The sequence below is a fragment of the Castor canadensis genome, chromosome 3, assembly GCF_047511655.1.
Source record: "Castor canadensis chromosome 3, mCasCan1.hap1v2, whole genome shotgun sequence".
NCBI classification, from domain to species: domain Eukaryota; kingdom Metazoa; phylum Chordata; class Mammalia; order Rodentia; family Castoridae; genus Castor; species Castor canadensis.
Window position 1 is genome coordinate 162,979,140 of NC_133388.1, and position 17,160 is coordinate 162,996,299.

The 17,160-nt window shown below is 44.6% G+C and overlaps 1 pseudogene; it reads left to right on the top strand.

Annotated features, from left to right (window-relative positions):
• The first annotated feature begins 3,150 nt into the window (after nucleotides 1–3,150).
• Nucleotides 3,151–4,862, top strand: LOC141421449 (V-type proton ATPase subunit e 1 pseudogene; annotated as a pseudogene).
• The last annotated feature ends 12,298 nt before the right edge of the window (nucleotides 4,863–17,160 follow it).

Genomic DNA, 17,160 nt, shown 5'->3' on the forward strand with positions numbered 1-17,160 from the left:
TTGCATGGTGAGGCTGGGTCAGGGATGCACTCCCACTCGAGGGAAGCTGGCTTCACTCAGCTGTGGTGGATCCAGGGAACCATCTCTGCTACTTTAACTGAGGTAGGGGTGGATAAAACAATGACAAAAGGGCCCCTCCAGTGGGGCTTTAGTGGTTGAATATTCCATTCCTTTACCCAAACAGCATCCCCTGGTCTATAACGGTGTGTGGGAGTTGTCAGGCTAACGGGGAGTCTCTCTCTTACCCAGTCATTGATTTTCGAGAAAGTCAACCCAAGGGCCTGTATCTGCTGTCTCAGGGTGAGGTCACCTATTTCCTTAAGGTCCCCTTGCAGGCCCTTGACTAAAGGGTGTGGACACCCAAAAAGAATTTCAAAAAGGGAGAGATCCATCTGTTTGGTGGGGCTGGACCTAATCCTGAGTAAGGCTATGGGCAGTAACTGATCCCATTGTAGGTGGGTCTCCTGGCATAGTTTTCCCAATTGCAATTTTAGAATCCTGTTCATATATTTTATTTTCCCTGAACTCTGGGGATGGTAGGCCATGTGTAGCTTTTAAGTTATTCCTAATTCCTTAGCCAACAACTGTACCACCTTAGCCACAAAAGGCAGCCCATTGTTTGACCCAATAGACAAAGGTATTCCTAATCAAGGGATGATTTTTTTTTTTAACAGGCACCTGGTCACTTCTTAGGCTTTCTCAGTTGAGTGGGGAAGGCTTCCATCTATTTTGAGAAGGTGTAGACAAATAACAGCAAATATTTACATCTTGGCCCTTGTTGGGGATTGTTTCTGGTACCTAGACTACACCTTTTACATACTGTCTTACTTATGCTGGAGAGCTTGGGGACATAAACATGCTGGGCCAAGGTGGTCTCGAGAGCTGTCCACCAGAGTGAGTTTCATCATGGAACTGCTTGACAAATGTGGGAATGCAGCCATCGGTAAACTTCTACCATCCATCCGGTAGACCATGGGTCCCATTCAGATTAGGGGCATGGGAACAAGGCAGCTGTCAGTGAGGCTGAGGTTTGTCCTCCTGTGAGGGCTGCTTGCTTGGCTTCCCTGTCAGCCTTTTGGTTTCCCCAAACAACTGATGTCTCACCACTCTGGTGCCCTCAGCAGTGCATGACCTCTACTTGCTTAGGGGCCCATACAGGTTTTAGTAATTTTAGAATTTTTTGTCCATCTTTAACACTTTTTACGTCTGAGTTAATGAGTCCCCTTTCTTTTTTTTTTCTTTTATTTATATGTGCATACAACGTTTGGGTCATTTCTCTCCCCCCTCCTTTCTTTATATAGGGCTCCATGGACATGAATGGTAGTGAAGGCATTTACTTGCACTCCTGTAGCAAGCTGAACTGCCCGCATGAGAGAAATGAGCTCAGACTTTTGTGCAGAGGTACCAACTGGCAGTGGCTGTGCTTCAATGACAGCATCTAGAGTCACTACTTCATATCCAGCAAAATGCACACCGTCCTGGACAAAGCTGCTGCCATCTGTGAAATACTAATGTCTGGATGACTAATGGGCTGGTCAGTCAAGTCTGGCCAGCTGGAGAACACCTCATCCATAATCTCTAAATAGTCATGCTCTGGTGGGTCTGTATAATAGGGTGACTGGGCTTAGAGTCTTAAAAACCTCTAGCTGGGTATGTGGGTTTTCACATAACATGTTTTGATATTTGACTATTTGGGAGTTTGTTAACCAATAACTTTCTTTATATTCCATGAGAGTCAAAACAGAGTGGGGAACTCAAACTGTGAGTTCTTGTCCCAAAGTAAGTTTGTCTGCTTCAGCCACCTAGAAGGCAATGGCTGCCAGGGTGCACAGGCAGGGCGGCCAGCCTCAGGAAACTACTTTGATAAATAGGTCATCAGGTGGTGCCAGGAACCTAGCAGCTGGGTCAAAGCTCCTATAGCTGTCCTGTCTTTCATGTACATATAGGAAGAGGGGCTTCATCGCATCTGGCAGGCCCAGAGCAGTGGCATCTGTGAGTGCCCTCTTAATTTCTTTAAAGGCCTTTTTTCATTCCTCTCCCCATACCATGGGTTCCTGTTTTCCCTACTTTGTGGCTTTGTATAGGAGTTTTGACAAGAGAGTAATTGGGGATTCAGATCCAGCAGAAACCTGCAGCTCCTTGAAGTTCTCCAATCTGTGCAGTGACACATAAGGGGGTGAAGACTCCTTGGGATCCTCCACTAATATGGGTTTCTCTGGCTTTTTACATTTTTCCCTGTACTTGGAAGCTGCTGCCACCCTGGCTACCATAACCCTACATGCTTTCTCTAGGTGGGGCTTTAGCCATGTGGGCCAACTAAGGACTACATTCTGCCAGCAGTCAATATAAGGAGCCATCTGGGTGTTTCCCCTACAACCACTTCAAAAACTCTGTTGACTATGACTTTATCTAATGACCACTTCGAAGGCCATCCTACACCAAAAGCAGGCTAGTCTATTTCATAGAGGGTCCTAAGCTTGCCAGGAGTCAGCTTGACCCTGTAATCTCTGTTAAAATCCCCCTCTTTAAGTTCTTAAGCATGCATTCTATGGAGTTGTTTTTATTCTGACTTCCTCCCATTTATCCCATCTGCCAGATGTCAAGACAGAGAAAAAGATGGAAAGGATGAGGGCTTTGGAGAGGAGGTAAGGGGTCCTCCTCTCTGGCACATAGGAGAAAACAAATAACACCACTCACTTCATCTGTCTCTGACTGCTCCCCTCATGGGGATTTAGGTGTTTCTTGGCTGTAGTGAGTCTGTATAAGCCCAGACTAGAGCCCTGTTAGGGCTCACCTAGACCATATGAGTTCACCACGGACCCAAGGATTGAGGCTCCGCCCTTGTTTTGTAACCAGGCTACTTCGCAGGCTCACACTTTCACACACTCTCACATAGCACAGTACTTCCACCCCACTCCCTGAACCTGAAAGATATGGTTTCACCCCAAAAAGGGGTGACTCAGGTGTCTTTGGGAGTTGATCAGATTCCCCTTCTGCCTCCTGAAGCAGGCCTGAATTTGAACCCAGGTCCTTATCAGTCTGATAAGTGGGGCTCCCAAGTTGGTTCCCAAGCCTTTCCAAGTTCTTTTGTGCAACCAGAACTTGCTTCCATGGCTTGCTGGGAGAGGGGCTCCCTCTCCTTGGATCAACATGGTCCAGTGGCACCTGGCAGGAGTAGCCCCACTAGTGGCCCAGAGACAAGGAGGTGAAAACACTGCCCTCCAAATCCTGGGGAGGCCCCCAGAAATGTTGCAGAATGGCTCAGACAGAGAAAAGAGGGTACCAAAGCTTTTGGGAAGCAAGTTTATTAAGCAGGTCAGCAACAAGTCAGTGGACTTGAGTCCAAAGGCTGAGCCCCGAGAACAAAGGGGACCTTCCTTATATACCATTTAGAGCAGGTTACAGAAATGGTGGGTACAGTTTGTCCCATATATAATTATTTCATTGGCCGCTTTAACCTCTGGGATGAGGTGACCCTTCTATGGTCTCCAGGTAAGATTCTCCAAGTCTGGTTTCTTTGTTTTACTATAGCACTCATTAACTCCCTTCCCCCTCCCCACCTTCTTGCAACAGCCTCAGTCTCCTGGGTGCTGGTAGGGCAGGTGTGTGCCCATGCCTGGCTGGTATAATTTATTAAGCTCATTGCTTTTTTTTTTTTTTTTTGGCAGTGCTAGAGATCAAATCCAACACATACCAAGTAAGCACTCTATCACTGAACTATATCCTCAGCCCAAACTCACTGCTTATGGATAATCATTTAGGTTGTCCTATACATAGATTTTCTTAGATGTGTTAAAATATCTGAAAAATTCAATAGACAATAGGAATATGCCTATAGTCCTTTGGTAGATATTGACGAACTGCCATCCAAAAAAGTTATGTCAACATGCACACCCACCAACAATGAATGGGAGTGTTTTGTTAAATACTTTTGTTTTGTTAGTTGTATTGTGTATTTTTGTTGTTGTTGTTGCCAGTTTTACAGGTGGAAATGGTACATTGATGCTTAAATGTACGTGACTTTAATCATAAGTGATACCAATTCTTTTTTTCTTTTTTGTTTTTTTAACACAGGGTCCTGCTATGTGGCCCAGGCTGGCTTTCAACTCAAGATCCTCCTGTCTCAACTTCCTGAGGGCTGGAATTTTAAGTATGTGCTACCATGCCTAGCTTAACAATTGCTTGTTGCTTTGGTTTTACTTGGGAGGAGTTCTCACTATGCTGCTCAGGCTTATTTTGAATTCCTGGGTGTAAGTGACTCTCTTGCCTCAGCCTCCAGAGTAGCTAGAACAATAGGTGTACACCATCAGGCCCACTGTAATTGCATTTTTATATATTTTTAAGTATTTTATTTTTTTTTTTGTGTAAACAAGTGTGTGAACTGCCTATTCATGTATTTTGTCCTTTATTGGGTTAGTAGTCTTTTTCTTTGACATTTTAACATCTTTCTGTGTATTAGAATTCTCCAGTGGTTTCTACATTGGCCAGTTTTTCATTGTTGTGACAAATACTTGACAGAAACAACTTAAAGGGTGACACTTCCGGGTGGGACAAGAGAGGTGGCAGGCAGGGGCTGGAGGCTGGTGGCAGCCTCACAGTGCCGTTCATTGTGATGAGCTTGTTCTGGTGCTTCATGGGCCTCGTAGTGCCCTGGTTCATCCCCAAGGGCCCTAACCGGGGAGTTATCATCACCATGTTGGAGATCTGCTCAGTTTGCTGCTATCTCTTTTGGCTGATTGCAATTCTGGCCCAACTCAACCCTCTGTTTGGACCACAGTTGAAAAATGAGACCATCTGGTATCTGAAGTATCACTGGCCTTGAGGAAGAAGACCTGCTGCACAGCATCCAGTCATTGAGGTCACAAAGAGAATTCCTTCTAGATGTGAAATCACCTCCAAACCCAGACCACCTTCTTTGACATGCCTATTTTGGGTATCAGCTGCCTTAAATGTTCATACCACATTTGAAGATGTAATTCTACAGTGCAGTATTTTTAACTTCACCTTTTTTTTAACACTTTGATGAATGATGTGCCCTCTTTACCAACTCTACAAAATGTGTATTCATTCTTCTGAGAGAACAGTGCTGCTCTGAGAACTCCGTTGCTCTTGCCTTGCAACCTTTGGATTTGCAGATAGCTCCTGCCAGCTCACTGCATGGAGTCAGCACTGTGTTTACAGATTGCTGTGAGGCAAGTAGGACACCAGTGGGGCAGAGGAGAGTGTGCTCATGGAGAAGCCCCATCCTGGCAAACTTATACCAAGCTGTACTTTCAGGATGAATTTCTTCTGCCATCTTTTGGAATAAATTATTTTTCTGCTTTCTGTGGGAAAAAAAAAAAAAGAAACAACTTAAAGGAAAGAAAAATTTATTTTAGATCAGTTTCAGAGGTTTCAGTCCTTCATAGTGGGGAGGGTGTGGCAGACCAGAGCAGCTCACATCATGGTAGCCAGGAAGCAGAGAGACAGAGTCTCTGCTTAAGGGCTCTTTCTTTTTCCCCCTTATTATTCATCCAGGCCCCCAACCTATGGGATGGTGGTGCTCACAGTCAGGAAATTTCTTCTCCTCTTAGTTAATCCTCTCTGGAAATTCCCGCACAGACACACCTAATCTTCTAGGTGCTTCTCAATACAGTCAGGTTGACGATCAAGGTTAACTGTCATTAAGCCCACCCCTTGTCAACTTGACACCCCAACACATCTCCTTAAACCATAACACTCCAACTCTGGCCCCCAAAAGGCTCCTGTCGAATAATGCCAACTGTATTCAGCCCACCTCCATGCATCCCCATAGTCTTAATAGTTGCAACATTATTCAGAAGTCCAAGTTCAAAGTCTCCTCTGGGACTCAAGGCAAACTCTTAGCTGTGAACCCCTGTAAAACCAAAAACAAGTTACATCCTCCCAAAATACATTCCAAAAGAGAGGAATGGGAGAGTATGGGACCAAAGCAAGACTGAAGCCCAGAAGGGCAAGCATTAAACCCTGTGGCTCCACGCATGGCATGTGGTACTGTGCTAGCAATAGGAGCCCCGCTCCTATGGCCTTGCTGTTTGCAGCCCACTTGGCTTTCTTTGGGGCTGTGTCTGATTGTTGCCTGTAACTCTCCTGGGCAGATGTTTGCCATTTCTGCTATCTCCAGCGTCCTGGGATCTTCATTATAGCTAAGACTTCACCCTCACAGCTTCACACATCACCCTCTCAGGGGCCATCTGCAGGAACTCCAACCCTGTCACACATTGCCTGACCTCCCCAGCCTTCCTTTGAAGTCTGGGTGGAAGCCTCCACGACTCACCCCCCCCCACACACACACACACTCAACTCTTGCATTTTGCCTGCCTGCAAGGTCTCCTGCCAGGTCTAGTTATACCAGGCTCCTTTGGACCATGGCTGTAGCGGGCCTCTGAGTGTCTGGGTGACTGAGCCCAGGGAAACATTTTCCTAGGTGGCCTGTGCTACAGCAGGGCACCCTGGAGCTCTCTTCTCAAAGCAATCTTTCAAATGAGTTAAAACCTTCACATCCTTGAGCCTGAAATGGGTGGCATTTGGCCAATTCCTGGGATGCCTTCAAGGTATCTTACCTACTGTCCTGATGCAAAGTACTTGGCTTCTTTTTAATGGGCATAATCTCTTTGGTAGTAATGCTTTCCTTGGCCCCAGCTTTACACATGCTTCTTTTCTGGGCAAAGTGCAAGTTTTCAAGTCTTTCTGCTTTGCTTTTTGCTCCTGATTCTCACTGTAAACCAAACAAAAAGCAGTCAGCTGTACCCATGCCACAGCCTGGATGCTGGGCTGTCCTGAAATTTCCTCCACTAGATGAACTAAACCATCATCTTCACATTCAGCCTCCCTCAAAATTTCAAGGCACCGAGGCCTCTAGTTCAAATCCCAATAGGATCCTCATTTCCCTAGGAAATCAATATTCTGGTGCTCTGAGCTCCCACTAGAGTCACCTGTTAAGTGACAGCATTCTAGGGCTTCTCTAGTCTGTTTTTCCAAATTCTTTCACAAACCAAAAGCTTCTGGCCATGTGCTCAGGCAGGCACAGCAATGACCTCGCTTTGGTAGCACTATTCTGTGCTAATCAACTTTTCATCACTATGACAAATACCTGACAGAACGAGCTTATGTTTTATTTCAGTTCAACATGGTAGAATGGTGTGGAGCAGGTCAGCTCACATCGTGGCAGCCAGGAGTAGAGAGAAAGGATGCCTGCACTCTCTTCTTTCTTTCTGAAATAAGGGTTCACTATATAGCCCAGGCTGGCCCTGAACTCTTTGAACTTTTTGATCCTCCTGCCTCAGTCTCCTGCTGGGATTATAGGTGTGCAGCACCACACCTAGTCAATTGTCTTTTTCTTGTTGATTTGTAAGAGTTCTTTATACATTAAGAAAAAATGTACATCCTTGTTTTCTATATTATAAATATTTTTCCAGTTTTGTTGTTGTTGTTGTCTGTGCTGAGGATGGGTCTCAAAGCCTTGCCCAAGCTAGTCAGGTGCTCTACCACTGAGTTACAGCCCCAGCCCCAGAATATATATTTTTAAATAGTTTCCCAAGGTCTGGGGGTGTGGTTCAAGTGGTAGAGTATTTGCCTGGCAAGCATGAGGCCTTGAGTTCAAACCCAGTATCACCAAACAAACAAGAAAAAGAAACAAACACACAGCAGGGCAGAACTGCCCTCCTCACTTTTGACTGGGGATATAGCTCAGGGCAGAGGGCTTGTCTAGTATGCACAAGGCCCTGGGTTTGATTCCCAGCACCTCAAAGGAAAATAGTTTTCCAGGTCACTCTGATGACAGACAAGATTGGGAACCACTGCTAAGAACTGTATATTAATTAGGGTTAATATGTGCCATATGTGAACTACTTTCTGGTTTAGGTGAAGATAACAGCTGAGGCTATCAAAAGACCCAGGCTGCAATCATCTTGGCTACTAAGAGTGAATCCCAGCACCAAGCCCAACTTAGCAGGAAGATCAGAAGCACACTGGCCCGTTATTGTGCAGTGCCAGGACCATTCCTCTCGCCATGTCCCTGGGCTTAGAGATAACACAGACTGGGATAACAAAGGGAGATTCTTTTCAGCATATTGCCACAGGACACAGCCATGACCTGTTAATCAGACAGAATGAAAGTTCTGATTGTCTTGCAAACTCAGTATCTTAAGGTCAGATGGTGGAAGGCCTCCCTCCCCTGTTGTGGTTTCCCCCACCTCAGATTCTGAGGCCTGCTACTCCTAAAATGGAAAAGACCATGCACAGCATAGTGGAAGAAAGGAACCAACAGAAGGGCTGTGGGGACAGGGGACAAGATGGGATGTGCAGAGGGAAAAGGGTCATCCTCCAAAAGAAAGGAGCGGCCACGTGAGTGGTGGAGGGTCACAGTGCAGCCCCTGGTTGTGACAGGGCAACTGGTAGTATGTGAGTAGAAGGACAAGCCCAGATGCCCGGCTCCTTTGTGATCTCTAGAGCGGGCAGAGCTGGGGGACTGGGGATGTGGCTCAGAGGGACAGGACTTGCTTTGCAAGTGCAAGGCTCTGGGTTGGATCCCCATTACTCCATCACTACACACACACACACACACACACACACACACACACACACACACACAATCAGAATGGCTGGCAATATTGAGCTGTACATAAGATAACAGGGCATCAAATTTCATTAGTCCAAATGACATGGTTTTCTTGTTTGTAACCCTAATTTATTGTCGATCTCATATTTGATCTACAAACAACATTAAACTCCCAAAAGAAAAAAAAAAAAAAACAGGGAAGCTTATACTTAACTGTGGACTCTGCATTTTTCAGTTGGCTTAACAACAAGACTATCTGCTCTGCATCTTCCTTTTAAGGTGGCTGTGTATAGGACAGCTGTGTTTGAGGCTACACTATGGGATTGGACCCAACATGAAGAATTAGGACATTATAGATTAAAAGGATAGACCAAGCCCAGCACCAATGGCTCAAACTTGTAATCCTAGCTACTTGGGAGGCTGAGTCAGGAGGATTGAAGTTTGAGGTCAGCCCAGGCAAATAGGTCAGCTTTGCAAGCATGAAGCCCTGATTTCAAATTCCAGCCCCAATAACAACAAAATAGACTGGTGATTCTCAAAATGTGTTCCCTGAATCAGCAGCATCAGCATCAGTTGAGAAATTGTTAGACATGCAAATTTGGGGCTCAAAGAAAATCAGAAACTTTGGGGTAGGGGGTTTCTATTTGTTCAGCCCTAAGGGTCAAGTTGGAGAACAGTTGCTCCAGAGAGGAGCCACTAATCTCTGCCACAGCATCCATATTTAGCAGAATGGAGCCCATAAGCAAAATGAAAGCAAAACAAGGGGCACTCAGGATATCTTCTTGGGGGTAGAAGTGTGGGTACCCAGCTGCCATCTTGACCTTGAACCTTTGGTGTGAGTTTGCTGGGAATCATTGTTTTTACCAGACAGCTGACAGCAGAGAGCTGTGTGCATTTCCCAGACAAGTTTCTCCCTCCCCCTTTATTCCCTCCCTCCCTTCCTTTCTTCATGAGACTGGGGTTTGAACTCAGGGTTTTGTGTTTGCAAAGCAGGTGCTCTACCACTTCAGCCACACCTCCAGTCCATTTTGGTCTAGTTATTTTGGACATAGAGTCTTGTAAACTACTTGCATGGACTGGCCTTGAACTGAAATCCTCCTAATCTCAGCCTCCCAAGTAGCTAGGATTACAGGTGTGAGTCACTGACACCTGACCCCAGACAGGTTTCTGAATCTGGACTCAAGCAGGAGATTACAAAGGAGGGCAAGGAACAAAAGCACGGATCCTCCCTCAAGCAAGGAGGTGGAACTCTTTAAGAGAGCTGTGATTCTGTAGGGGTGAGGATGTTAAAACCTCTTGTTTTTACATAGCAAAGCGAGGGCCCTGTGTCCTGTCACTTCTCTACATTTCAGAGTCAAGCTGATTGTGGCTTAGGGTTCATACAGTTTTACCCAGTTCCCCAAACACTTTCCTCTGGCAAAGTTACAAAATAGGTTAAAAAAATCTTGATAGATTTTCCATGGGTTGAAAATTATTTTGGCTGGATCATTACATTAGCTGTCTCTGCCAGCAAGTGACTTTAATGGGTACCATCCTGTGATTTATTGCCAAGTCACATCTTTTTGCAAATGTTTTCATATAAAATATTTAAGGCTACTTTTGACTTTGGGTCTTTGGAAGGGATTAAGTTTCCTCTAAATGACTAATGCACTCTTTAGGGTTTGGGCCACTCAACACTCTGGGAGGCTGGCAGCTTGTCACCTCAACTCAACTCATCGACTGGAAGAGATGCAGCAACTCAATATTAATTTTCAAAATTACTCCTTAATTAAATTTGCTCTGTTTTTCTTCCTTCGCTAGACATCAAGTTGAAAAATTCCAAATATAAAAATGAATTAAAAAATAAAAGTTAAGTGTAAAAAGTCATCTTTTCCTTGCCAGGAGCCACATGGTCCTGGAGGGATAGTCTTGTCCCCATTAGGAATGTTGGGTGAAACCCTAGGACCTTCCAGTAAGGGGCGACAGAGGCTAGCCCTGCAGTGGGCCAGCCTCACTCTTCAGTCACAGTGGTCCTTGCAGAAATGCAAAGTCTTTCTTCAACGCCAGTGGGTTTCTGTAAATTTCCTGCTCTGGGCTGAGAGACACTGATTCTGAGGATGGGGATGCTGGCATTTATGCTACAGGCAGAAGCTGGGTTTCCTGTCTTAAGTTTCTCCAAATGACCTGACTTACTTACATTACTGTGCAGGATTCTTTGGGGCAGGTGTGTGTGGGGGGAGAACTTCAGCAGCTTTTACACACATACACACTCCCCCCACAGCATTGTGTTTACATGTTTATATATTAAGTCTTCTTGTCTCTTGGTCATTCTGTCCTCCCCTCCCTTCTTTCCTCTCTTCCCCTCCTCCCTCCTATTTTTGCTTTTTTTTTTGGTGATGGTAGTACTGGGATTTGAGCTCAGAGTCACAGCTTGCTAGGCAGGTGCTCTTACTGCTTGAGTCACTCCACCAGCTCTATTTTGTGATTTTTTTTTTTTTTTTGAGATAGGGTCTCTTGAACTATTTGCCGGGCTGGCTTTGAACCATGATCCTCCTGATCTCTGTCTCCCGAGTAGCTAGGATTATAGGTGTGAGACACCTGCTCCCTCCTCTCCTCTCTTCTTGTTTTACAATGCTGGGGTTTGAACCATGGACCTCACACATGAAAGGCCAAGGCTCTACCACTGAGATACACCCCCAGCCCTCTGCCTTCTATTTCTACTTTGCTGTCTGCAGGTCAAAAATTGACAACCACATGCAAATGCATGCAGTAATGGAAACTTAAACTTTGGTCTCCAACTCCCCTGAAATTACGCCAGATTGCGGGCATGTGCGATTCCCCTTACAGTCTTCAGGATGGACCTGTCATCAAAGGGTCAAAGAGAACCTTAGTCAATTGCTCAAAATCTAAAAGCCACAGCAAGCTGGGCATGGTGATACATGCTTATAATCCCAGCACTTGGAAGGCTGAGGCAGGAAGACCACAAGTACAGGACCAACCCGGGCTACATGGAGAGACCTGGTCTTGAACAAACCAACAAACAACAATAATTAATTTCTGTTCCCTGTAAATGGATATTCCTTAATGACCACGGTCCAAGTTTCTTACCATCCCTTCTGCCCAACACATGAAGCATAAGACACACATACATGTATCCAAAATCAGACTACAGGAGGTCATTTTTTGCTTTTCACAGAAAACAACTTACTTTTTAATGTAGGAAAGTATTCTTATATCCCAACTACTCTTCTAAATTCAGCTGCTAATATTTGTCCTTCAAGGCTTTAAGCTTCTAATGTTTGTTTCATTAATTAAAAGAAAACATTACAGAGAAAACAATTTTTTTGAGACAAGGTCTTACTATGTGTCCCAAGCTGGCCTCACACTCATGATCCTCCTGCTGAGTGAAGGGGTCACAAGCATGCACCACCATACCCAGCTCAGAGACAATTTAAGTCCTCTTGGTTCTTAGTTGAGTTTCCTTTCCCAAAAGTAACTACAGTGATGAACTTAGCAGGTATCCCTTTAATCTGTTGTTAAAAGCTTATACATACATGTAGCCCTGAACGAAATATGGTATTGCTTTTATATCATATGTTATCAGATTGAATGCATTATTCTACAATTCGTTTTCTCCATTCAAGATTATATATATATATTATATATAATCATATATATAATATATCTTATATATATGATTATATATATTATATATATATATATATATATCTCCACCGCCCCTCCCCCCACGTTTTTTGTGATGGGCTTTTTCAAGAGAGGGTCTTGTGAACCATTTGCCCAAGTTGGCTTGGAACCATGATCCTCCTGATTGCTGCCTTCTGAGTAGCTAGGATTATAGGCATGAGCCACTGGTGCCCCGTTTCAAGATTATAATTTTGAAGTCTATCCATATTAACATACAAAAATTTAGTTCATGGCTGGGGAGATAGCTCAGTGGTCAAGTGCTTGCCTACACTGTGAGGCTCTGGGTTCCATCCCCAGAATTATCAAAAAAAGTAGTTTATGTCTTTGTGTTCACTATTTTGGGTCTTAACATTTAAACATATTACATTTTATTTATTCATCCATCATTAATAATTTTTAATTTCTTGGTGTTTGAACTAAGGCCTCATGCTTGCTAGGTAAGTGCCGTACCACTTAAGCCACTCTGTCAGCCCTGTTTTGTGTTGTTTTTTTTCTGAGCTAGGGTCTCAAGAATTATTTGCCCTGGCTAGCTTCAAATCGAGATCCTCTTGATCTCTGCCACCCAAGTAGCTAGGATCATAGGCGTGAGCTACTGGTGCCTGGCCAATTTCTTGACTTTTAAACAGTGCAGCCATGCATGTCCTTGGACAGGTCTCCTTGTGACAGTCTTTCTAGAGTAGAGACCCAGCAGGGCAGCTGCTGGGCCACAGAGTAAGTGAACCTGCCCATTTAACAATGGCTGCCAAGTGGATCTCCAAAGTGGAGTCAGGGTATTCACTACCCTAGCAGCATCCGGGATGCATGAATTCTTCCCCCTGGACTCGGATGAAAAAATGCACCTGCCTCTATCCACCTTTCAGTGTTCAGGAAGCTACTTGATAGTCATGGAGCCCTAAAAATAAGACTTTGGAGGGTAACCCTTTTCATTTGTTTGTTTTGTTTGTTTTTGAGTCAGGGTCCCAGCCTGGCCTCAATCCTTCCACCTCAACCTCCTGAGTGCTGGGATTACAGGCAGGTACCAGGGGACCCACCTTTCTCACACTGCCTTTGCCCCATGATGCTGGTAAGTTGCTTCTACCTGTATTGAGGGGTTATGTCCCAGAACACTTTGTAAGCCTCTTAGTTTTTCTTCTCTTCTGACTTCACAAATCAAGGAGAAACTATTTTCTCATACCTGTGTCCTAATCTGACCCCACCCAGAGGCCTGTTACACAGCAGCTATCAATATCACCTTGATTTGACCTTGGGTTGGCTAAAGTCAGTATCACTGTGTGGTTTGGCTTGTCCATTCCTTCCATAAGTATTCATCAAGCACTTGGGTGAGAAGGACCAAAAGTAAACAGAACAATGCCCCCTTTGTAGAGGGGGTGCTCAGCAGCCCTTCAGACCTGCCTAGGAAGTAGCAGGAAATTCAAGAAGACCTCACTTGCACAGGCAGCTAGGATCCCAGTCCCCATCTTCTTGTTCCCAAACACAAATAGTCATCCCTTAGTATCCCTGGGGGATTGATTCCAGGTCTTTTTTGACTACCAAAGCCCTCAGATACTTCAGTCCCTATATAAAGAGGTATACGCAAATATGCATATAACCCATGCATGTCTTCCCAAATACTTTAAATCATCTCTAGATTATTTTTAATACATAATGCAATGGAAATGTATGGAAGTAGTGGTTATACTGTTATTTAAGGAATAGCAACAAGAAAAAAGATGTCTGAACATGTTCAGGAAAAAGCCATTTTTTTTTTCTCTTGATTTGGGTTGCCTAAAGTATCACTGTGTGGTTTGGTTTGTCCATTCCTTCCATAAGTATGGTTGAGTCTGTGGGTATAGAACTCACAGACAGGGAGGACCATCTGTGCCGTGGCCTCCATGATGTGGTAGGAGGATGGGTGAGAGGTGCCGTTGGCTAAGGGCATCAGAGGAGAATGTGGAAAGGCAGTGGCCTTCTGAATGAGCCTAGAAGGCCACTTTGTACGTCAATGGGAAAGGACAGTGGGAAGGGATAAGATGCACTTGCGGCGGGGGCGGGGGGGGGGCAGGAAATAGAAGGAATGGGACAAGTTGGGATCTGATCACAGCTGGCCTTGAGTGGCAGGCAATGGGTTTAACCTAATTAAGTGGAGAGCATGAATTATCAGAGGACTTTGAGTGATGTGATCAGGGAGACGCTGCAAGAAAGAGAATAAAAGCCAGACTCATGGGGAGAAACAGGGGAGCAGGGAGACATGGAGGCTTACAATATTCTTCTCAGCCTGGATGGATAAAATGTAGCCAGCTCTGGCCAAGGACCAATGGAGCCAGCTCAGATGCCCAGGAAGCAGCACGGTGCTGGTGGCATTTGTTTCTTCATTCAGGGACTTCTGCCATGGCAGTGGCGGCTTCCTATTTTAGATGTAGGTAGTAGGACTCAGGAGCTTCGTGTTGTTCCTGGAAACATTACTTCAAATATCTTTTCAGCAATTGGTTAGTCACCTGAACCTGAGTTCTGCTCAGACCAGCTTGAATGGCTCTGTCTGCAAATAGGCCCTAAAGAGAAGCCTTTGCAACAGCAGCAATAAGGATGGAAGCCCCAGGGTGCCTAAAAGGGGGAGTGGAGAGCATAATTTGGAGGTAGAAATGGGCGGGTTGGAATAAGACTGGAGGAAGTTGTCAGAGACCATGCTGAGGTTTACCCAGGAAGATGTAGGAGTGGACAGAGTCCTTAAGGGACACAAACACTAGATTTTGAGAAGCTGTCTTTAGCTTTGAACTTTGGGGAAGGTCTAAATTAAAGGAGGTGGAAAAAGAGTCAGCCACAAATTGATTACCTGTCCAGAGCCTCTTTGTACCGGAAACTGAAATACCATTGGGCCAGGTTCCATGACAGCTTATTCACCATCAAATAAACTTTCCTGGCCCTGTGGCTGGCCATGGTAAATGGACAAGTGGTACACCTCTGTAATCCCAGCAAATCAAAAGGCAGAGACAGGGAGGATTGCCGTTAGAGGCAAGCCCAGGCAAAAAGTTGGTGAGACCCCTATAAGTAGGAGGATCCCAGTCTGAGGCTAGCCCCAGGCAAAAACCACAGGACCCTATCTGAAAAATAACGAAAGCCAAAAAGGGATGAAGGCATGGCTGAAGTGGTAGTATGCCTGCTTAGCAAGTCCAAGGCACTAAGGACCACCAAAATACATAATATATATAAAATACATACATACATACACATATATATGTATGAATGTGTGTAAGTTAGGAGGTCCAAGATGCCAGAGGGGTTATGGAAAGAAAACATTTTAGAGGCAGGAGGTGGGAAATAGTACAGGAGGGTAAAAGAGGCTGAAAAGTGATGAAGAGATCACTGGTAATAATAAAGTATAACACTTTCTAAACTAAGCATTAAAAAGTTGACACAGACATACAGACAGACAGTATATACCAACCTAGGCAAATAGTTCAAGAGACCCTATGTCGAAAATACCCAACACAAAACAGAGTTGGCAGAGTGGCTCAAGTGGTAGAGCACCTGCCTAGCAAGTGTGAGGCCCTGAGTTCAAACCTCAGTACCACCAAAAAAAAAAAAAAATAGAGGTGGCCAGAACTTAGGTCTCACAGGAAGTGCAGAAGTCTCAGAGAGGGCACTGGGGTTCCTGAAGTCTGAGGAGTGGGATATTGGTGGCACTCTTCTCTGAATCTTAGGGGCAAGAAGGCTCCTGCTGACACCCAGTTTGGCAGCAGGAGAAGAGCCAAAGCAACTTCAGGAAGGCTGGTAGTGGGTATGGCTGGAGTATGGGGCCAAAGAGCAGTGCTGGGGGGCAGTGGAGATGGGAGAGATGCCTTGCTCATGGAATTCAATGTCTATTTAGAGACACAAAGTGTACAAACTAAAGGAAGGAGAACAACACAGGAAGGTATCTAATTTAGTGTCACAGAGAAGGCTTAATGTGGGTAGTGGCTCCCTTTTGAAGTCTACTCACCAATTAGGTATTTTAAATGATCTTTGTAGTAAAGCTTTTGAAAATAGATGTGCTATTTAGGAAACACTAGCCTCACAGTGTTCATATAGCATGCACAAATGCATCAGCCACCTGCCACCTTCCCCCACCGCCCCCCCAAATCTCACTGTAGGAGATTCCACTCCAGAATCCTGATCAAAATTAGAAAGGAACAAGAAAATCAAGACCCATCTGATCAGGAACTTCATTTATGACTTCCAAATATCTTGACTTTAGAGAATTCTCTGGAATTAGACCCTAAGTAATTTCTCAATGTTAATGGTCTCCTATGAATGCACAAGTCAGTGAATGTTTATTGAGCATAGACCTTATCAGGCACTGGAAGTTACAGAGTGTGAAATAAACATTATAGGAGGCCACTGTTTTGGACTAAGTTCCAGCACTGGGTCCCAAAAGACAAAGCTAAAAATCAAAATGGAGTCACTCATGCTAAAGTACCACATCACCAAGCTGAACCTAGGCTGTTTATCTGACCTTCTGACAAATCAGGATTAGAGAGACAGCAGCTAAATTTCCCAAACAGGGCAGTTTCAATTGGCTAGATAATGAATTTCCCCCGCCTTAATCCTCACATGAAAAAGGTACATTGAAGTCACTTGATGTTCTTTTTTTTTCTTTTATTCTTCCATTTTTCTTTTATTCTTTAACCTGATATTAACCAATCAGTTATTTCTCTCTTGTTCTGTCTCTCTGTCCCTGTCTTCTAGAGTAAATCTGAAGTGGCCAATCTGCTTTTTGTTCTTTGTTTTCTGTCATTTTGTCACTAACACCAAACTTCTCTGTTTAGAGCAACATGTTCTAGTTTATGGAATGAAGTATTGCCCAAAGCCATTTAACATCTTACATTGTGATTTTGTCCTTTGACCGGAGACCCAGACTCATCACCAAAGGGTTGAATGACTTT